Source organism: Cherax quadricarinatus, chromosome 51, assembly GCF_038502225.1.
Source record: "Cherax quadricarinatus isolate ZL_2023a chromosome 51, ASM3850222v1, whole genome shotgun sequence".
In the NCBI taxonomy this organism is placed as follows: Eukaryota; Metazoa; Arthropoda; class Malacostraca; order Decapoda; family Parastacidae; genus Cherax; species Cherax quadricarinatus.
In genome coordinates this window covers 21990794-22015228 of record NC_091342.1, presented here as the reverse complement: position 1 = coordinate 22015228, position 24435 = coordinate 21990794, and the positions used below count along the sequence as shown (strand labels likewise).

Sequence of the window (24435 nt, the reverse complement as noted above, 5' to 3'; positions counted from 1 at the left end):
TTCCTAGGCCTATACCTTGACAACAACCTGAATTTCAGCACCCATATCCAACACATAACCAAAAAAGTATCCAAAACGGTTGGGATCCTCTCCAAGATACGATACTACGTGCCGCAAAATGCCCTTCTCACACTATACCACTCACTTATTTATCCATACCTCACCTATGCTATTTGTGCTTGGGGATCAACTGCAGCAACACACCTAAAGCCAATAATAACCCAACAAAAAGCTGCAGTAAGAATAATCACTAAATCCCATCCCTGGCAACCCCCCCCCCCACTCTTCATAGATCTAAACTTACTCCCTGTTCAGTACATCCACACTTATTATTGTGCAATCTACATCTACAGGACTTTAAACTCCAATATCAACCTTGACCTAAAACGCTTTCTTGATAGTTGTGACAGAACCCACAGGCATAACACCAGACACAAACATCTCTACGACATTCCCCGTGTCCGACTAAACCTTTACAAAAATTCAATGTATGTTAAAGGCCCTAAAATCTGGAACACCCTACCTGAGAACTCTAGAACTGCAGACACATTCATCACCTTCAAAACTACCTGATACACCCCATCAACTAACTACACGAATACCACCTGGTGGTTCACACTTACACTCACCCATTTGACCATAAACAGAAATATTAATCTCAATCTTAAAATAATGAATCCTATGATACTCCAATACTGAAACTATGTACTGTGCCAAAACAAAAGCATTCACATTGCTAAACTCACAAACTAGTATTTAGTCACTTAGCCATAATACCAACTTACCTCATAATTTGTAATATTTTAAAATAAAGAATTAAACTATGTCTGCCCGAAATGCCTAGCCATGCTAGGCGTTCTAGTGGTACACTCTGTAATCATTGTTTAACTACATGTAAACCACACAATAACCAAATTCTGTAAATTCAACATTGTAATCCTTATAGAGAATAAACTTTGAATTTGAATTTGTGGTACTCCAGTACCCAGTGGTCTTATTGATGAGGTTGTGTCTTTAACAGAACCGTATTGCTACCGGATAGTAAGGTAAAATTTGAAATATGCAAGTGCATGACCTCTTATGCCATAATGATCAAGTTTGTGGAGTAGGATGCTCTGGTCTACTGTATCAAATAAAGAGTCCTAATGGATATTCATTTTCTTTCAAGTGTAATAGAGGAACATATTTCTGCAGGTGATGGAAATGATAGCTTCCAAACCTTTAAAAGTAAACAAAGGAGGAAAAGTGAGAGAGGACTAGAACGCCGACGTAGGCAATGTGAAACTAAACGTCCTTGGTGCACATAGTTTGCAAGAAGCCTTTCTTCAAAGGAAGAATGTGTTAAGCTGAACTTCCCTGACAACACCCTGCTGCCTGCTAAGTGTGCATGGCTAATGGAAGCAGTAAAGAATCATCCTAAGACAAGAATCCAATTAAGAAATAACTCGCACAACTATGTGTCTGTGGAACAGACACATGGTTGTGCGATCAAAGACCTACTTAATAAACTTAAGGAGATATTAAGCTGATCTGCCCTCCATCAGACACTCACCACTTTAAAAAATGGGTCAGTATCATAATCTTTGGATACCCTCTCTACATGGACCCATCGCATCTGACTCGAAAGTGAGCATATCATCAAACCTAAAAGACTTAAAGGAAGATCCCAAATTACTGTCAGTTGGGTAGGTCCTGTGCCCCTCCCTCGAAATATCTGGGTGTCTGGCCTACGTTTCCTACCCAATGATGTGTACCTACCTCCTCAACGTAGGTATTACAAATGCCAGCACTATGGTCATGTTGCCGTGGACTGTGGAATACTACATTCTTGGTGTGGTAAGTGTGCTGGGAAACATCCCACTAGAGAATGCACAGTAGGCCCTGACAACCAAAAATTTAAGTGTATTAACTGTAAAGAAGCTGGGGTTACAGTTTACCATAAGGACTGCAGTCGGAACCCAAACAACCTTCGACGTAAACCTGATAGCAGTCCTTTAATTTCAACTAAGGATGATGCCATCCAGTCTACCACAGCCAGACCTGAGACTCCACCTCTGCAAAGTGTGTTAGAGCCCAACCTCCCTGCAAAGGATTCTGGTAATACAAGAATGCCATTACACACCTGTTGTGGAGGAGCTAGCCATCCCTGCTAGCACACGTGGAACTACTAATCTGCCACTACTCATACCTGTGCTTACACCTGAATACGGAGATGAGCATGTCACTCTTCCCAATACACACATCTACAACAGTCAGACGGACACCACACATGTGACCTCACTGGAAGCTGGAGATGAGTTAGGTGCACAGGACCTACCTACAATGACTGACGAGTCAGCCATGCCACAGGCACCATAAGAGAACACTAATTTAACCATGGTACCTGCTAAGGTGATAAGTGATAAAGAACTGACTCAGAAGTATATTTCTCTGCAGAGGCATTGGATTCGCCTGACGTTCATCCAATTATAACAGACCCGGAGAAAACAAAAATTGAGCATCTTCAACAGTTGCTTTTGAGTACAATGATGATGCCAAAAGTGCAGCAATCTCCATTCAGTTTCCACCAATTTGTGCAAAAGAAGCCAATGACTCGTGGCTTCGAAAACTGCCTTGGAACCGGCTGGCACAATGCCAAAAAATGCTTAAAGAAAAAGGTTCTGATAATATGTATAAACTACGCTACTTGCTCTTAAGTGTTTGCACACTGTGACCAAAGCATATCAGTCCTACCATCTTATAAGCAAGAGATTGTAATAACTCGCTACAATGGATGGATTACAATTTTTTTTCATGGAACATTGCTTCCATCAGGAAACGGTTGCCTGACTTACATCATATTAGTGCAACCAAGAATATTGATGTCATTTGTTTGCAGGAATGTATACTGAAAGATGGAGCACCTCCACCAAAGTTGCCTGGATATGTAGCTTATAACTTAAGGTCTACCAACTGTTGTGTGATTCTATAACAAACACCAATGGGACTAAACTAGTGAAATTTCTAAATGAGCATAATAATGTTCGAATTGTGGGCACTATTGAGCCTACTCACATATAAGGTGGCATCCAAGATCTGTGCCTTGGATTTAATATATCATATACGATGCATGACTATCATAGTTGATGATCTATCTGATCACTTCCCAAGACTCACAACTGTCAATCTTGATCATATCTCCACCATTCAAAGAGCTAAATACAGGAGAAAACTTATTCTCAACCCAGAACACAGATACCTTTATTAACCACTTGGATCAATGGTATAAGAATTATGAGCCCACTGGCACACAAAAATTCAATGATAATCTAGTTGCCATTATTGAGGCTGCACTCACATATCAAGTGGGCAGGAAAAGAAAACGTAAATATTCCACTATAAATGACAATAAAAACCAATGTAATACTATAATGATTCACAGCTACGCAATTTGACACTTGCAGCTAGGATTATTGGTAAAGCATATCGTGAATGTAGAACCCCAGACCTGCTCAGAACGTTCCAATCTGGACTAACAAATGGAAGGAATAGAAAGCAAGACCTTAGGCAACAGGACTGGGAACAATTTGTTAGTGGGCTAAATAGGTCTACCCCCTTAAGTTTGGCTTGGAAAGGTATAAATAAAATAACCAGGAAAAAGATTCCTCTTGAAAAAGCAAAATCTCATAAATGACTGGTCTCAAACATCCAGGCACGAAAATCTTCATCTCGATAGGAAAAACTTAGAGAGTGTTTATTAAGAAATGTTGAACTTGATTAATTTTATGAGCTATGATATTGATGAGAGTGACTGCCTCTTCACCGAGTATGAATTAGATAATGCATTAACTAAAGGTCGATCAACTGCTCCTGGAGAGTATAGTATAACCTATGGTATTCTCAGTACTCTAAGGCACGTGCCTGGTAACCCTTTGTTAGTACTGTATAATCTCAGTTACACTGAGGGAGTTCTTCCTACTACCTGGACCGATAGTCTCATTGTGCCTATCCCTAAGCCCCAACAGCCTGATACATTTGGACCGATCTCCTTAATTATTTGTCTTAGTAAAATTTTTAAGAGAATGATACTTAACAGACTGTGCTACAGAATCAGCCATCAACTTTCCCCTTATTTCCATTGATATCGCAATATTGCATTTGATATTGCATTGATATTGCATTTGATATCGCAAACAGAACCGTTATACTACATGAACTAGCCAAAATGAATATTGGTGGCAGCCTACTCTGCTGGATAATAGGATACCTATCAGAGTATCCAGCTGTATAGCCCTTGTGGCTTAGCGCTTCTTTTTTATTATAATAATAATATCAGAGTATCCTCTGTCCTTTACCAAGGCTTTAGAAGCGAGTCTAAAGAAATGTTCCTAGGTACACCGGAGGGAAGAGTTCTCAGTCCCATGCTAATTAATGTTCTGATTAATGCTCTAAGTCAGTTCCTGATCAGCCGGGCTGTGGCTCGTACGTTGGTTTGCGTGCAGCCAGCAGCAACAGCCTGGTTGATCAGGCGCTGATCCACCAGGAGGCCTGGTCACAGACCGGGCCGCGGGGGCATTGACCCCCGAAACTCTCTCCAGGTAAACTCCAGGTCTCCTAAATGTTCTACCTGCCTCACCTAAACATACAGCTATAAGCTATGCTGATGACATCATGATCCATACAACAGGGCATAAGAAGATGAGTACCATTCTTAATGAGGTTCAAGCAATTTGTAATAGTAGACTAGGCCTCATAATATCTTCCTCTAAATGAAAGATATTAACAAGCAAACGACATCCCCCACTCATCTATTTGCAGGGTGAAAACATTAGCTACGTTAAAACTTACAGATACCTTGGTGTAGATGTACCCTTTGCTAAATCCACTTTGCCACAACTAAATAAGAAGAGCAATGTACCCTTTACTAAATCCACTATGCCACAACTAAATAAGAAGAGCAAAGATAGGCTAAATGCTCTCAAAGCTGTTGCTGGCTACAACCCCAACTATGGTGCTAATGTGAGAATCGTGAGAATGATGTAAATAGCCTATGTTAGGTCCTTAATTGATTATGCTGCTCCCACGCTGATATTAGCTAGAGAAAGTTCTCTCCGACCCTTGGAGCTAATGCAGAATGAAGCTCTCAGAATTATTCTTGGCTGCCCCAAATCTACAAAGGTTGTTAATATGAGGAAAGAGCTTGGTATTTTTAGTATTAGTGATAGGATTATTGAGAGTAACACTACTCGGTATTAGAATGTTAAGAAATGAACCACTGTCACTATGAATCTTCTGTCTAGAAGTAATTACACAGATCTAAATGAATTATAAAAACATACAGTTATATTAAGTTTTAAAACCTGCATGAACTGTATCACTGTAGACAACAAGAGCATTTCACCCCTCCACGGAAGATGTGTTCATTTTCCATGTGCTAATAATCCCTTCCTTAAATCACTTAAAGCAACTGTTAATGAAGAAATTTCTCGCCTAGCTGGTAGTAATAAGTTTGATCTAAACAGGAGTCTTCTGGTAGGGCTGCATCTGCTCTTGTTGCCACCTCTTTAGTTAAGAACGATAATAAATTTGTTGAACTAGGCATAAGAAGTAACTGGACGTCTACACTGCAAACTGAATTGTTTGCAATCCTAATAGCGCTAAAGCTAACTTAGAACATTGACTCCAGCAACATGCTCATTGGAGAAGCCAGGTACAGATACTCAAAAATCCGGGAAAAAGGAATTAATGTACAATTGCTGTGGATCCCATCACACATTGGATTACTCCTTCATGATAAAGTTGATATGTTAGCCAAAAAGAGTACCCTGAAGGAGAATGTAGAATATAACTGGTATATCTGTGTCTAGCATTAGGAATAATATTAGAAGTAAATAATGAAAATGAATGTTATAGGAATGCAGTTAGAAGTATGAGTAGATCTATAACTCACCATGATAACATGAACGTAGATAAGTATGTTTATTGAGCAACTTGCAATGTGAATGTGGAAAACTGCATTTATCTGAATGTATCATTATGTACATAACAGTAAATGAACAAAGATAATTATTATTTATCAGTTAGACAAGTAGGAATTTGGGACACCTAGGTCGCAAAAAAGTCCCCTTCGATACCTACCACTGTCATATCCACAAGTTGCTCTGGACCTATTAATTATAAATAAAAGATACATCACCAGGAATGCTGGTAAATATATAAATTTGTGGACTGTATATTAAAAATAATAAATGATTATAGATACACATATACATAACAGAAGGAGAATATCTTAAAAATCACTCACCAATTTAACTGGAGGTTAAGTTGTATCATACTCAGAAAACCTCAGTCTATACATGAAAATAACAACTGGCCAGAGTTATAACATAACAGACTAATCTGAGGTTCCTGGAGTTGTCCTGTCCTGTCGCCTGATATCTCAAGTTATGCAGGAATGCACATCCAACAATTTCGCCTCCTATTTGAGAGGTGTCAGCCCAATTTTAACCTCTAGAGCACGAAAAATTCTTCCCATTACACTAACGTTTACTTGGCTCATTCAAACCAAAATGGCGACCCTCCTTCTGCCCAGGTGCAGAAAATTCCCATGTTTTATGACATAAATTTTTATTAAATACAATAGAGGCCATCTATTTACCTATAAATTACCGTATTTTCGGAAAATATATACAGTATTTTCCACAGTGAACAGACTGACTGATGTTGTAGTGGCCAGGCTTAGGCTTGGTTACAAGTACTTCTGGCAGTATGGCAGACACACAGATGATGATCAAACTAAATGCAAATTATATGGTGAGGCATATGGTCACTGTCTTGAACACTATGTGCTTAATTGTCCACTTATTGAGGAATATAGAGATAGTATAATAACCTATGTGACATGCCAAGATATCTTATAAATGAAAATAAGACAACAGATATACTAGGCAAATTTTCCTAAAATTGCTTGTAACAGATAAGCCCCTCACGGAAGGTTCCTTGAAGTTGGTGAGGGGCTCTTGATTTAGGGAATTGGATCTGTGCTCCAGTTCCCCGAATTAAGCCTGAATGCCTTCCACATCCCCCCCGGCGCTGTATAATCCTACGGGTTTAGCGCTTCCCCTTGATTATAATATAATAATAATGTAACAGATAAGTGAAGTGTAGGTATGTAGATATAAATCCAAATGTACACCTGTTAACCCTTTTGGGGCCTAATTCCTAGGAGTTTTGTGTATCCATATGCTCTTGCGCTACAGTCCACAGGATGGATATGGGGTACACAATAAACTAGCCACTTCGGTGACAAAATCTAAAAAATCTGTGTAAAGGTCTAGCATTTTTACAATTGCGTTGTTCGTGCTTTCACTTTTCCTTAAGCCAAATTGGAAGGGGTTGAGGATGCTTTGCGCTGTTATAAAGGAATATAATATCTTGTGTATAAGTTTCTCGAAGATTTTGGACAGCAACGGTAAGTTTGATATTGGCCTGTAATTGTTTACATCTGTGGGGTCACCACCTTTGTATTTTGGTGTGACCCTTGCTATCTTGAATAGTGTTGGTTTCTAGTAATTTGTTAAAGAATAATGAAATAGCAGGTGAGAGAACATGAGACGCTCGTTTGTACAATAATTGAGGAACTTGAGCCAGATTTCCTGATTTATTTTTAAGTGACTTAATAACTGTAGTGACTTCTGTGGGCTCGGTTGGTGCAAGATAGGAGGTTTGGAGATTCCCATCTAAGTAATCGCTTGCTCGGGCACTGGTACCCAGGATTTTGCTGGCGAGATTTGATCCTATGGTAGAGAAAAAGGTAATTTATCTTGTTAACTGTATCAATAGGCTGTATTTGGGCTTCATTTCGGCTGTTAAGACAATATTCCTAGTTTTTTTTTCCCAGTTTGTGGGTGCTTAGAATTTGTGTCTTCCAGGTCTTTTTTATATCTCTTGTCTCGGTGAATCTATTTCAGGAGTACAATTGCTTGGCTTCTCGTATTAGGTTGGTGAGAACTGATTCGTATTGTTTAATATCTTCGTTTATTAAGCCCTGTTTATATTGCTTTTTATATTGATGTTTCTTATCAATGGATCTTAGTATGCTGTTTGTGGAAAATTGCATTTATCTGAATGTATCATTATATACATAACAGTAAATGAACATAGATAATTATTATTTATCAGTTAGACAAGTAGGAATTTGGGACACCTAGGTCGCAAAAAATGTCCCCCTTCGATACCTACCACTGTTATATCCACAAGTTGCTCTGGGCCTATTAATTAAATGAAATATACCTCACCAGGAATACTGGTAAATATATAAATTTGTGGACTATATTAAAATTAAAAAAATGATTATATATAAATACACATTTATATAACACCTGGAGTTTACCTGGAGAGAGTTCCGGGGGTCAACGCCCCCGCGGCCCGGTCTGTGACCAGGCCTCCTGGTGGATCAGAGCCTGATCAACCAGGCTGTTGCTGCTGGCTGCACGCAAACCAACGTACGAGCCACAGCCCGGCTGATCAGGAACTGACTTTAGGTGCTTGTCCAGTGCCAGCTTGAAGACTGCCAGGGGTCTGTTGGTAATCCCCCTTGTGAGCTGGGAGGCAGTTGAACAGTCTCGGGCACCTGACACTTATTGTATGGTCTCTTAACGTGCTAGTGACACCCCTGCTTTTCATTGGGGGGATGGTGCATCGTCTGCCAAGTCTTTTGCTTTCGTAGTGAGTGATTTTCGTGTGCAAGTTCGGTACTAGTCCCTCTAGGATTTTCCAGGTGTATATAATCATGTATCTCTCCCTCCTGCGTTCCAGGGAATACAGGTTTAGGAACCTCAAGCGCTCCCAATAATTGAGGTGTTTTATCTCCGTTATGCGCGCCGTGAAAGTTCTCTGTACATTTTCTAGGTCGGCAATTTCACCTGCCTTGAAAGGTGCTGTTAGTGTGCAGCAATATTCCAGCCTAGATAGAACAAGTGACCTGAAGAGTGTCATCATGGGCTTGGCCTCCCTAGTTTTGAAGGTTCTCATTATCCATCCTGTCATTTTTCTAGCAGATGCGATTGATACAATGTTATGGTCCATGAAGGTGAGATCCTCCGACATGATCACTCCCAGGTCTTTGACGTTGGTGTTTCGCTCTATTTTGTGGCCAGAATTTGTTTTGTACTCTGATGAAGATTTAATTTCCTCATGTTTACCATATCTGAGTAATTGAAATTTCTCATCGTTGAACTTCATATTGTTTTCTGCAGCCCACTGAAAGATTTGGTTGATGTCCGCCTGGAGCTTTGCAGTGTCTGCAATGGAAGACACTGTCATGCAGATTCGGGTGTCATCAGCAAAGGAAGACACGGTGCTGTGGCTGACATCCTTGTCTATGTCGGATATGAGGATGAGGAACAAGATGGGAGCGAGTACTGTGCCTTGTGGAACAGAGCTTTTCACCGTAGCTGCCTCGGACTTTACTCTGTTGACGACTACTCTCTGTGTTCTGTTAGTGAGGAAATTATAGATCCATCGACCGACTTTTCCTGTTATTCCTTTAGCACGCATTTTGTGCGCTATTACGCCATGGTCACACTTGTCGAAGGCTTTTGCAAAGTCTGTATATATTACATCTGCATTCTTTTTGTCTTCTAGTGCATTTAGGACCTTGTCGTAGTGATCCAATAGTTGAGATAGACAGGAGCGACCTGTTCTAAACCCATGTTGCCCTGGGTTGTGTAACTGATGGGTTTCTAGATGGGTGGTGATCTTGCTTCTTAGGACCCTTTCAAAGATTTTTATGATATGGGATGTTAGTGCTATTGGTCTGTAGTTCTTTGCTGTTGCTTTACTGCCCCCTTTGTGGAGTGGGGCTATGTCTGTTGTTTTTAGTAACTGTGGGACGACCCCCGAGTCCATGTTCCCTCTCCATAGGATGGAAAAGGCTCGTGATAGGGGCTTCTTGCAGTTCTTGATGAACACAGAGTTCCATGAGTCTGGCCCTGGGGCAGAGTGCATGGGCATGTCATTTATCGCCTGTTCGAAGTCATTTGGCGTCAGGATAACATCGGATAGGCTTGTGTTAATCAAATTTTGTGGCTCTCTCATAAAAAATTCATTTTGATCTTCGACTCTCAGTCTGGTTAGCGGCTTGCTAAAAACTGAGTCATATTGGGACTTGAGTAGCTCACTCATTTCCTTGCTGTCATCTGTGTAGGACCCATCTTGTTTAAGTAGGGGCCCAATACTGGACGTTGTTCTCGATTTTGATTTGGCATAGGAGAAGAAATACTTCGGGTTTCTTTCGATTTCATTTATGGCTTTTAGTTCTTCCCGCGATTCCTGACTCCTAAAGGATTCTTTTAGCTTAAGTTCGATGCTTGCTATTTCTCTGACCAGTGTCTCCCTACGCATTTCAGATATATTGACCTCTTTTAGCCGCTCTGTTATTCTTTTCCGTCGCCTGTAAAGGGAGCGCCTGTCTCTTTCTATTTTACATCTACTCCTCCTTTTTCTTAGAGGAATAAGCCTTGTGCATACATCGAGTGCCACCGAGTTAATCTGTTCTAGGCATAAGTTGGGGTCCGTGTTGCTTAGTATATCTTCCCAGCTTATATCGGTTAGGACTTGGTTTACTTGGTCCCACTTTATGTTTTTGTTATTGAAGTTGAATTTGGTGAATGCTCCCTCGTGACTAATCTCATTATGTCGGTCTGGGGCTCCGCGCATACATGACCGAACCTCAATTATGTTGTGATCTGAGTATATTGTGTTTGATATGGTGACATTTCTTATCAGATCATCATTGTTAGTGAAGATGAGGTCTAGTGTATTCTCCAGTCTAGTAGGCTCTATTATTTGCTGGTTTAAATTGAATTTTGTGCAGAGATTTAAAAGCTCGCGTGAGTGTGAGTTTTCATCAGAGCTGCCTCCTGGTGTTATTACTGGAACAATATTATTTGCTATATTCCTCCATTTTAGGTGCCTTAAGTTGAAATCCCCCAGGAGCAAGATGTTGGGTGCAGGAGCTGGAAGATTTTCCAGACAGTGGTCAATTTTTAACAGCTGTTCCTGGAATTGCTGGGATGTTGCATCCGGAGGCTTGTAGACTACCACAATGACTAGGTTTTGGTTCTCGACCTTTACTGCTAAAACTTCCACTACATCATTTGAGGCATTTAGCAGTTCTGTGCAAACAAGTGACTCTGCAATGTACAGGCCAAACCCCCCCCCCCCTTTTGCCTGTTCACTCTGTCACATCTCTATAGGTTGTAAACTGGGATCCATATTTCGTTGTCCACGTGATCCTTTATGTGGGTCTCAGTGAAAGCCGCGAACATTGCCTTTGCCTCTGCAAGCAGTCCACGGATGAAAGGTATTTTGTTGTTTGTTGCTGGCTTTAGACCCTGTATATTTGCCAAAAAGAATGTTATCGGACTGGTGGTATTGTTGGTACTGGGGGGGGATTTTTTTTCCGGCATTAGTATCTGTATCTGTTGGTTTGGAGTGGAGGCCATCGACTGTGGTTCCACTCCAGGAATGACTGGATTTGGTGTACGATTTCTCCCATTTCCTGCCAGTTTTTTTTCCTTCCTGGCACTAAAAAACCTCTCCCTCTTGAGTGGCTGTGGCTACCCAGGTTTTCCCATGGCCTGGATGTTTTGTATCTTTTTGTCCCCTTTAGATGGTATGCCTGGCAATTTAAGTTATAGCACAGTCTTTCCTGTACTGAAGAGGTACACAGTTCAGGGTGAAAAAGCTTACAGGAAGGGAGTTTGCATTTTCCTGTTGTCATATGGGCATGGCATTTTCTAGGGTGGTCATAGTTGCACGTCCCATCTGTTTTTCCGGATTTCCCATGCCAGCAGATACCAAGTGCATAGTATGTGCACAGGCTTGGTTTCCGTTTGCCTTGGGTTTCTGTGACTGTATTCCCTGTTGGTGCATGTTTCCCTGTCTTACTTCTATCCTCCCTAGCACCAACAATGGAGCTCCCACCAGTTGTTTTTGGTAATATATCCTCACTATTGCTAGTGGAGTCCTCTTGTTTGCTATTTCCTGCGGTATTTCTAGTTTGCAATATTGGTTTTATCTTATCTTTGACTACACTTGTTTCCCTACTATGGCTCCTGTCCCCTATGAGGTCATTTATATGTATTCCTTCCTGCGTATAATTCCCGACTACCTGGACAAAATCTCCAGCTTCACCATTACTGTCTCCCAGGACAGCATCTCCAGCTTCACCATTACTGTCTCCCAGGACAGCATCTCCAGCTTCACCATTACTGTCTCCCAGGACAGCACCTCCAGCTTCACCATTACTGTCTCCCAGGACAGCACCTCCAGCTTCACCATTACTGTCTCCCAGGACAGCACTATCAGCCCCACGTTTACTGACTACCAGGACATCATCTCCAGCCTTACAGTTTCTGACTACATGGCCAGTATCAAGGGCAGTACCATTCAGCCCAGACTTTTTATGTTCCCATCTGTTGTAGAAAGCTTCCAGGTTTTCTATGAAAGCAGCTTTGATGTTGACCTCTTTTAATACCCTTGTGATTTTAGTCCACAGATTTATCTCATTTGGGCATACCCAAAAACAAAGAATATATCTTAATCATAACACTCACCAATTTGACTGGAGATTAAGTTGTATCATACTCAGAAAAACCTCACTGTCTATACATGAAAATAACAACTGGCCAGTTATAACATAACAGACTTATCTGAGGTTCCTGGAGCTGTCTTGTCCAGTTGTCTGATATCTCAAGTTATGCAGGACTGCACATCCAACAATTTCGCCTCCTATTTGAGAGGTGTCAGCCCAATTTTAACCTCTAGAGCACGAAAATTCCTTCCCGTTATCCACAACGTGTTATTCAATTCAAACAAAATGGCGACTAACCTCCCCAGCCGCAAGTTTCCTATTTTCGATAACATACTTCTTTTAAAAATACAATATAGGGCATCTATTTACCTATAAATTACAGTATTTCCGGAAAATATATACAGTATTTTCCACACTGTTAGTCAGCCATGGGCAACCTAGCCGTTTATTCGTAATGTTTCGTTTTTATGGGACAATGTTTGTTATATAGTCTAGTAGTTTGTTAAGAAATATGTTAATCCAATCATCGATACCATTAGCCTCTGAGAATTCTGTAGGCCAGTCAGTCGTACCTAGCTCTGTTGTGAAGTTACTTAATGAAGCCTCGTCATGGAGTCGAAGAGACCTTGTTGTATTCTTAAGTCATAATAAGAAAGCAAATAAAACTATTCAAAATCGATTTTTCACATTCTGCAATCCATGTCCACAAAACGTTCCATGCCATCTGCCAGGAGCATGATCAAATTTAAAAGCAAGGATAAATATTCGCCCTATTTATGCTGAGAGATGCTGGGTTCTTGGTCAGGCAAGCCATATAAGGAAAGTGACACCCCTTCCAGAGAAGAGCCGCCCCCCCCCCTGCCCCTAGGCACAAACCACAAGGTTAGGTAAGGTTTGTCAGGAAACATGACAAGTGTTTCTTGACGTTGGTCTTAGTCGAATTATGGCCCACAGCTGGAGCTTTTGGTCATCTGACCGAGGCCTTCCGTTGGTTTGCCCTATCACCTGCTTTTATACGTCTTTCGGTGGACGTATAGAACCGTAACGGATATTAACAAGGCTACTTTATTTAATCACCCTCATTTATGATGTCCCTTTCCTCTCCGTATTCACTTTAATGGCTTACCTCGATTTAACTCCTTAGGCAGTTCCGATGATTCATATGAATTTGCTCCTCCCCACTTCCATGTGCAAGTTCACCTGATTACAACTTTATTCTCTCTTGAATACATCCAATCTCTTCATACTAATGCAGTGTACACTGATGGTTCTAAAATTCTTGAAAGAATAATCCATGGACATCAACTAGAATCGGTCAGTTACATGTATTTCTCACTGCCATCATACACATTGTGGCCATGTCCGCCTTGTCATTCTCATCCCATTGCTCTTCATATACAACGTAGGTTATGAATGAGACTTGTGCAACATCTGAATCTCTTTATTCTAGGAACGTTTCGTCATTCAGTTGCTTCTTCAGTCAAATGCGGAGAAATCTGGAAGATGAGGCGTCTGAGGTAACCAGTCCTTCAGTTTGAAGTCGAGGCGGTCAGTTCATCAATCATGATAAAAGTGCAGTATGTTCGCAGAGATGGGGCTAATGTACTGCTTACAGTTGAGGCAGAACAGTGGTAATCAGAGTCGCCAGTGGAAAAACCCACTAATGGAAGGAGGTCGTGCGTATAGATTAGACAAGTTTTGAATAATTCCCTGGAATATACCTGCATCAAAATCCCAAGCAACATCTTAGGATACTGATAGGTGTGGTGTGTGTAGTGTGCTCTTAAAACTATGTATGGATTCTGCCTCCAACACTTCCTCACCAAGATCATTCCACGTCCCGACCACTCTGCGACTGAAGAAATACTTCCTAACATTCCTATGGCTCGTCCATGCCTTTCACTTCCGACGGTGTATTCGAGTACCCTTTTCTCGCTTCTTATGTCTACCAGAATAAGACCAAGACTGAATAACATCTGAACCAATCTACACGCAGTCAATAAATCACTGATGTGACACTTTCGACCACTTTAACTTCCCGAAGAGCAAGAACAGCAGAATACCGAGCCTAGTAAGTACCAAACAGCAAGCCACTTGCGCTACCATCAATCCTCCTGAGCCGCCAAGTTCCCATATAAAAAAAAAAGGCAACCTAGATTTATTTCATGTCTAAGTAAAATATGAATTATACATACCCAAAAGACTCGGCAGACGATGCAACATCCCCCCAATGAAAAACAGGGGTGTCACTAGCACGTTAAGAGACAACACAATAAGTGTCAGGGGCCCAAGACTGTTCAACTGCCTCCCAGCATACATAAGGGGGATTACCAATAGACCCCTGGCTGTCTTCAAGCAGGCACTGGACAAGCACCTAAAGTCGATACCTGACCAGCCGGGCTGTGGCTCGTACGTTGGATTGCGTGCAGCCAGCAGTAACAGCCTGGTTGATCGGGCTCTGATCCACCATGAGGCCTGGTCACAGACCTGGCCGCAGGGGCGTTGAGCCCCGGAACTCTCTCCAGTTAAACTCCAGGTAACCCAATACATGTTCAAATAAAAAACGAATGGACCATGTATCGTCCCCCTCACTAACAGAACACAGAGAGTAGTAGTCAACAGAGTAAAGTCCGAGGCAGCTACGGTGAAAAGCTCTGTTCCACAAGGCACAGTACTCGCTCCCATCTTGTTCCTCATCCTCATAGCTGACATAGACAAGGATGTCAGCCACAGCACCGTGTCATCCTTTGCAGATGACACCCGAATCTGCATGACAGTGTCTTCCATTGCAGACACTGCAAAGCTCCAGGCGGACATCAACCAAATCTTTCAGTGGGCTGCAGAAAACAATATGAAGTTCAACGATGAGAAATTTCAATTACTCAGATATGGTAAACACGAGGAAATTAAATCTTCATCAGAGTACAAAACAAATTCTGGCCACAAAATAGAGCGAAACACCAACGTCAAAGACCTGGGAGTGATCATGTCGGAGGATCCCACCTTCAAGGACCATAACATTGTATCAATCGCATCTGCTAGAAAAATGACAGGATAGATAATGAGAACCTTCAAAACTAGGGATGCCAAGCCCATGATGACACTCTTCAGGTCACTTGTTCTATCTAGGCTGGAATATTGCTGCACACTAACAGCACCTTTCAAGGCAGGTGAAATTGCTGACCTAGAAAATGAACAGAGAACCTTCACGGCATGCATAACGGAGATAAAACACCTCAATTACTGGGAGTGCTTGAGGTTCCTGAACCTGTATTCCCTGGGACGCAGGCGGGAGAGATACATGATTATATACACCTGGAAAATCCTAGAGGGACTAGTACCGAACTTGCACACGAAAATCACTCACTACGAAAGCAAAAGACTTGGCAGACGATGCAACATCCCCCCAATGAAAAGCAGGGGTGTCACTAGCACGTTAAGAGACCATACAATAAGTGTCAGGGGCCCGACACTGTTCAGCTGCCTCCCAGCATACATAAGGGGGATTACCAACAAACCCCTGGCAGTCTTCAAGCTGGCACTGGACAAGCACCTAAAGTCGGTTCCTGACCAGCCGGGCTGTGGCTCGTACGTTGGTTTGCGTGCAGCCAGCAGTAACAGCCTGGTTGATCAGGCTCTGATCCACCATGAGGCCTGGTCACAGACCTGGCCGCAGGGGCGTTGACCCCCGGAACTCTCTCCAGTTAAACTCCAGGTAACCCAATACATGTTCAAATAAAAAACGGATGGACCATGTATCGTCCCCCTCACTAACAGAACACAGAGAGTAGTAGTCAACAGAGTAAAGTCCGAGGCAGCTACGGTGAAAAGCTCTGTTCCACAAGGCACAATACTCGCTCCCATCTTGTTCCTCATCCTCATATCTGACATAGACAAGGATGTCAGCCACAGCACCGTGTCTTCCTTTGCAGATGACACCCGAATCTGCATGACAGTGTCTTCCATTGCAGACACTGCAAAGCTCCAGGCGGACATCAACCAAATCTTTCAGTGGGCTGCAGAAAACTGAAGTTCAACGATGAGAAATTTCAATTACTCAGATATGGTAAACACGAGGAAATTAAATCTTCATCAGAGTACAAAACAAATTCTGGCCACAAAATAGAGCGAAACACCAACGTCAAAGACCTGGGAGTGATCATGTCGGAGGATCTCACCTTCAAGGACCATAACATTGTATCAATCGCATCTGCTAGAAAAATGACAGGATGGATAATGAGAACCTTCAAAACTAGGGATGCCAAGCCCATGATGACACTCTTCAGGTCACTTGTTCTATCTAGGCTGGAATATTGCTGCACACTAACAGCACCTTTCAAGGCAGGTGAAATTGCTGACCTAGAAAATGCACAGAGAACCTTCACGGCGCGCATAACGGAGATAAAACACCTCAATTACTGGGAGCGCTTGAGGTTCCTGAACCTGTATTCCCTGGAACGCAGGCGGGAGATACATGATTATATACACCTGGAAAATCCTAGAGGGACTAGTACCGAACTTGCACACGAAAATCACTCACTACGAAAGCAAAAGACTTGGCAGACGATGCAACATCCCCCCAATGAAAAGCAGGGGTGTCACTAGCGCGTTAAGAGACCATACAATAAGTGTCAGGGGCCCGAGACTGTTGAACTGCCTCCCAGCATACATAAGGGGGATTACCAACAAACCCCTGGCAGTCTTCAAGCTGGCACTGGACAAGCACCTAAAGTCGGTTCCTGACCAGCCGGGCTGTGGCTCGTACGTTGGTTTGCGTGCAGCCAGCAGTAACAGCCTGGTTGATCAGGCTCTGATCCACCATGAGGCCTGGTCACAGACCTGGCCGCAGGGGCGTTGACCCCCGGAACTCTCTCCAGTTAAACTCCAGGTAACCCAATACATGTTCAAATAAAAAACGGATGGACCATGTATCGTCCCCCTCACTAACAGAACACAGAGAGTAGTAGTCAACAGAGTAAAGTCCGAGGCAGCTACGGTGAAAAGCTCTGTTCCACAAGGCACAATACTCGCTCCCATCTTGTTCCTCATCCTCATATCTGACATAGACAAGGATGTCAGCCACAGCACCGTGTCTTCCTTTGCAGATGACACCCGAATCTGCATGACAGTGTCTTCCATTGCAGACACTGCAAAGCTCCAGGCGGACATCAACCAAATCTTTCAGTGGGCTGCAGAAAACTGAAGTTCAACGATGAGAAATTTCAATTACTCAGATATGGTAAACACGAGGAAATTAAATCTTCATCAGAGTACAAAACAAATTCTGGCCACAAAATAGAGCGAAACACCAACGTCAAAGACCTGGGAGTGATCATGTCGGAGGATCTCACCTTCAAGGACCATAACATTGTATCAATCGCATCTGCTAGAAAAATGACAGGATGGATAATGAGAACCTTCAAAACTAGGGATGCCAAGCCCATGATGACACTCTTCAGGTCACTTGTTCTATCTAGGCTGGAATATTGCTGCACACTAACAGCACCTTTCAAGGCAGGTGAAATTGCTGACCTAGAAAATGCACAGAGAACCTTCACGGCGCGCATAACGGAGATAAAACACCTCAATTACTGGGAGCGCTTGAGGTTCCTGAACCTGTATTCCCTGGAACGCAGGCGGGAGATACATGATTATATACACCTGGAAAATCCTAGAGGGACTAGTACCGAACTTGCACACGAAAATCACTCACTACGAAAGCAAAAGACTTGGCAGACGATGCAACATCCCCCCAATGAAAAGCAGGGGTGTCACTAGCGCGTTAAGAGACCATACAATAAGTGTCAGGGGCCCGAGACTGTTGAACTGCCTCCCAGCATACATAAGGGGGATTACCAACAAACCCCTGGCAGTCTTCAAGCTGGCACTGGACAAGCACCTAAAGTCGGTTCCTGACCAGCCGGGCTGTGGCTCGTACGTTGGTTTGCGTGCAGCCAGCAGTAACAGCCTGGTTGATCAGGCTCTGATCCACCAGGAGGCCTGGTCACAGACCGGGCCGCGGGGGCGTTGACCCCCGGAACTCTCTCCAGGTAAACTCCAGGTATCCCCCCTCCCATGCCTATTCAGTCCCTTTCCATCCTTCCCCACCCCTCTTTCTTCTCACCACGGCTCTGGTCATACAAAGCTAAGCAACAGGGCATGTCTTTTATAACTAAAGGAGTCTGGCGGAGGACGGGTTAAGTTATTTTGTGCTACATTACGAGGAAATAGGGAAGACGACTCGGATGTCCTTCATGACCACTGTAGAGCTAGGATTCGAAGCTCTCCTTGACCAGAGGGTAAAACTCAAACTGTCCATGACCAAGTAATATTTAAGGAAATTAGATCCTACTATAGACAAGGCAAATAATGGGTCTGATGATCATCACAACCATAGACGACTAAACAGTTTTCTGATGCCCTCCATGACATAAATATCAATTAATTCTGCCTCAATGACACGTGATGCAGAGTACTTAGTACTGCAGCTGATTATTATTATAATCAAAAAGAAGCGCTAAGCCACAAGGGCTATACAGCATACTGCAGCTGAAAATTTAGTTTAGAAACGTATAATATTGACGTACCTGACATATGGTGTGTACATGTCCCTCGAAGAGCTGTTGCTGCATGACCCTTGACGGTTTAGCACTTTCTTTGCTTATAATAATCGAAGAGCTGTAACCACATTTACATGTAATGTTATATATTATTAACAACATCCCTCCACTTCTTGTAAGCAGCATGAACAAAGCCTAACCTATCACGCGCTTCAATAAAATCGAAGAATGACGGCATAATTTTAATGATTATTTACCATTAAGTGGCACAGTTGTTATTATTATTATTATTATTATTATTATTATTATTATTATTATTATTATTATAAAAAAGAAGCGCTAAACCTACTAGGGTCATGGCACAGTTGTTACTAACCTTGTGAAAAATGGATGAAGACACTTGGGCGTTTCACCTTGTCTGGTCCAGCGTTGGACGTGGGACTAGCAACACCATACCTGCAATATAGTGGAAACCCTGATCACGACCATAATTCGTTCCATAACTGGTCGCGACCCGATCTGATCATGACCCGAACCTAATTTCCCCATTGGATTATATGTAAATACGATAAATTCGTTCCAGGCCCCTACGAACTGTATGTAAATATAATTTTTTTTTTAATATTTTTAAGCACAAGAATAGTTAATTATACCATAGAGTGCACAGTGTAATTGTAAACTAACTGTAAAAAACTTGAATAACACTGAGAAAATCTTGAACAACAGAGAAAACTAACATTGCACGAATCCGTTCTAAACCCCTACGAACCGTTCATTAAGAAGTGAACTCCGTTATTTATCGTCCAATTTCTTTCAGTTTTGGTGTACTTTAAGAAGCATCTTTGCAGCATATATTGCCCAAATTTCAATAGGATAGCCCAACAAACAACTGAGACTGGCACTGCGAGAAGCAGTTTGTGCACTACCTGCTAAAAAAACATTGCTAATCCCAATTTATCATGGTCGTAATTACTGTAATTTATGAATAACTTCAGAGATAATCGACGAAAACGAGCGCACACCGAAAAAAAAATCGAGAAAATAAGTTAGTCTGATTTTTTGTGGGTTATCCTAGGTTCTCTACACCTAAGCTACTATGTATGATAATCTATTTAACTGTATTTGTGTATACCTGAATAAACTTACTTAGTTTTATGATGCATTACGAGTTCACAGCGAATGAACGCACGTCTGACCGTGACCGACTACAAGGCGAGGGTCTTTGTTAGGTGTACACAAACAACAGGAAGTGGGGAAAATTGGCGCGCGTGAAAAAAATGGCGCAGAATGTGAAAATTGGCGCGGATGTGTTTTTTCGGCAACTGATTATGTGTTCGTGATCAGATGCAAAAATTTGGCAAATTTTTTGGTCAGGTGTTCGGCTGCGTTCATGACCAGAGGTTCCACTTTATTACACTGATCACATTTTTTTTTTCAATTTGGGCTCACAGCTCAGTGTTACCCTAGGCTGGATGGTTACTTAATGGGGTTTAAAGACTATCAACTATACAGGGGTAATTAAGAATGCATATCACCCAGTTACAACCAGACAAGAATACTTAATTGCCTAATCAGGGATTCAAGCGTCTCTCAGTATATATACTGACAAGACAAAGTTTCCCCAATGGAATAAGTCACTTTGACCTTTTTGGGTTATCCTAGGTTCTCTAAACATATGCTATGTATGATAATCTATGTAACTATGCTATGTATGATAATCTATGTAACTATGCTATGTATGATAATCTATGTAACTATGCTATGTATGATAATCTATGTAACTGTACTCACCTAATTGTAGTTGCTGGGGTCGAGACTCAGCTCCTGGCCCCGCCTCTTCACTGAATGCTACTAGGTCTTCTCTCTCCCTGCTCTATGAGCTTTATCATACCTCGTCTTAAAGCTATGTATGGTTCCTGCCTCCACTACATCGCTCGCCAGACTGTTCCACTTCCTGACCAATCTATGACTGGAGAAATGCTTCCTAACATCCCTGTAGCTCATCTGAGTCTTCAACTTCCAAGAGTGACCCCTTGTTTCTGTGTCCCCTCTCTGGAACATCCGGTCTCTGTCCACCTTGTCTATTCCACGCAGTATTTTGTATGTCTTTATCATATCTCCCCTATCCCCCTGTCCTCCAGTGTATACCTGAATAAACTTACTAAGAGGTACACCTCAGTGTACTCGTGCTTTATGCAATATTTTAAATTTTATTTTAAATGATAACTTAATAGAGGGAGATTGTTTTCTAGTAAAAGTAGGCATTAGACAGAAATGTGTGATGTCACTATAGTTCTTTAATATATTTATAGATGGGGTACGCTGTATGACCCTTGTGGGTTTAAAGCTTAGTTCTGGTTGTTATAATAATATAGATCGGGTTGTAAGAGAAGTAAATGCGGGTGTTGAAGAGATGTGTGGGAATGGAAAATAAAGGATCTACACAAAGTGGGAGTTGTCGCAGTTGATTTTTGCTGTGCTTTTGGAAGATTCTGAAGAGAAGTGCAAAGGCTGGTGGACGAATTTGGGAGGGTATGTAAAAGAAGGAAATTAAAAGTGAACACAGGAAAGTGATGAGGGGTAACAAAAAAATTAGGTAATGAAAAATTGGATATCAGCTTGGAGGGAGTATGGGAGTGGACTTTACGGCAGATGGGTCTGTGAAATACGAGATGAATCATAAAACTGACGAGGAAAAAAGTGGTACATTGAGGGATCTGTAGTGACAAAGAACATTACCCATGAAGGCAAAAGGAGGAATTTATGAGAGTATAGTGGTACCAATGCTCTTATATGGGTGTGAAGCATGGGTTGTGAATGTTGCAGCAAGAGGATGGAGGCAGTGATGTTGTGTCTGAGGGCAATGTATGCTGTGATTATGCAGAGAATTCGTAGCTTGGAGATTAGAAGGTGCGGGATTACTGAAAGTATTATTACATATTCTGAGGGCTGAAGAGGGGTTGTTGTGGTTCCGATATTTAGAGGACAGAGCAAAATAAGACTTAGAGGGTGTATAAATACGTAGTGGAGGGAAGGCAGGGTAGTAGTCGTACTAGGAAAGGTTGGGGGCAAGGGATTAAAGGTTTTGTGTGTGAGGGGCTTAGACATCCAGCAAGCGTGAGATAGCATGTTTAGATAGTGAGTGGCGGCATGTGGTTTTTATTACTCGACGTGTTGTTGGAGTATGAGTAAGGTAACATTTATGAAGGGAGTCAGAGAAACTGGTTAGCCGGACTTGAGTCCTGGTGAGAAGTACAGTGCCAGCACTCTGAAGGAGGGGTGTGGGTATTTGCAGTTTCGAACTGTAGTACCGGCGCCCCTCTAGGAAGACAGTGATGGAGTGAGTGATGGTGAAAGTATTTCTTCTTTTTCGAGTCATCCTACCTCGGTGGGAAACGGTCGGTGTTACAAAAATATATATATAATTTAATGGATAATAATTAAGATTCCAGGAAAACAATATGAAGTGGAATACATTACAGTACTTACTATTATTATAATCAAGTTAAGAGCTAAACCCAAAAGGGTCATACAAAGCTGCCAGGAAGGGATGTGCAAAAGTTGGAATGTGTAAATAGGAGTGAGGAACAGGGATATGCGTGGGTAGTGCTTAGAAGGCAGCGGGGGCAGCGCAAGAGTAAAATCTAACTCAAAGTTAGTGCAATAAGCTAGTTTCTGTTAAAGAGTCAGTCTGCACCAAAGGCAGGACTTTCAGGGAGGACGTCAGTGTGTGTTGAAGTGAATCCTGCGAGCCTACTGATTATTATAATAAATTAAATGCTAAACCTACAAGGGTCATACAGCACAGAGCCTGCTGATAAGCAGTACAATCAATTAAGAAATGGTAGACTGACAGTCCAGACAAAGCGGTACTGGGAGCTTCTCCATGTGGTATTCTTGAACGATTTGCGTGTATTCTATACATAAGCCGGAGAGAATGGTCTCCCAGATACGACTAGGGTGAGATGGCAAATATCCTAAACCTGGTTTGATAAAAAAAAAAAAGTAGTCCAACTTGGACCATTGTTGCCAATGTTTGCAGAGTTATTTGGAGATAAATGAAAAAATAGTCCGAGAAACGCATAATCCTTTGGGAAATCGAGAGGTCATGAATAGATGACCGAGTGAGTCTGCTTGTACGTTGCCTTACCTCACCTCACCCACTGCTTGTGCCATTGCTGGGTCCAGAGACCCAGCAAAAAACAACTTCAGTGTGCTTACTAGAAATGAAACATAACCAAAGCTGCGTACGAAGGACGATAGGAGTCAATTTTCTATATAGCTTACAGTGTACTCTTTCTCCTATACATAAATGACCTACCAAATGCTTCGCAATTACTCAAACCCACACTTTTTGCAGATGACACTACATCGTCTTCTCTCACCCGAGCCCAGTCACGCTAGCCAATACTGTAAACACCGAATTACAGAAAATATCTACCTGGATGAGGACTAACAAACTTACACTAAACATTGACAAAACCTACTTCATTCAGTTTGGTAACAGAGCTACAGATGTACCTCTTAACATAACAATAAACGGATCACCTATCACAAAGCTAACAGAGGGAAAATTCCTAGGAATCCACCTCGATAATAGACTCATATTTCATACACATATACAACAAATTTCTAAGAAAATCTCCAAGACTGTAGGCATACTATCGAAGATACGGTACTATGTTCCACAGTCAGCCCTCCTGGCCCTATATCACTCTCTTATTTACCCCTATCTCACCTATGGAATTTGTGCATGGGGCTCAACAACAATTAACCATCTCAGACCACTAATTACCCAACAAAAGGCTGCAGTTAGAATGATAACAAATTCTCACTACAGGCAACACACTCCACCAATATTCAAAACACTCAACCTACTCACCATACAAAACATTCATACTTATTATTGCACCTATTACATACATAGAACACTTAACTCTGATATTAACCCTCCCCTCAAACATCTCCTTGCCAACCTCAACAGAACACATGACCATAACACAAGGCACAGATCACTCTTTGATGTTCCTCGTGTCCATCTCACGCTATGCAAAAACTCAATGCACATAAAAGGCCCTAAAATCTGGAATTCATTACCTGTAAATATAAAAGAAACACTACCTGTTTATAAATTCAAGTCTCTTCTCAAAGATCACTTACTCACTCAAAACCAAATAAATACTGAATAACTGAACCTTATAAATTGTATATCCTATATGTTACTCACAATTATATCACACAAATGTTAAACCTAGGACCCAATCTAACTTTATTATATTTTTAAATACACTACCTAAC

General features: G+C 41.8%; 1 long non-coding RNA gene across 1 annotated transcript in view; it reads right to left on the bottom strand.

Annotated features, from left to right (window-relative positions):
- LOC138854160 (uncharacterized) overlaps positions 1–24435 on the bottom strand; it is a 502510-nt gene that overhangs the window by 475583 nt on the left and 2492 nt on the right. Inside the window, exon 2 of the long non-coding RNA XR_011393386.1 lies at positions 19514–19593. This is a non-coding gene — a long non-coding RNA (uncharacterized lncRNA). The remainder of the gene's footprint in view (positions 1–19513; positions 19594–24435) is intronic.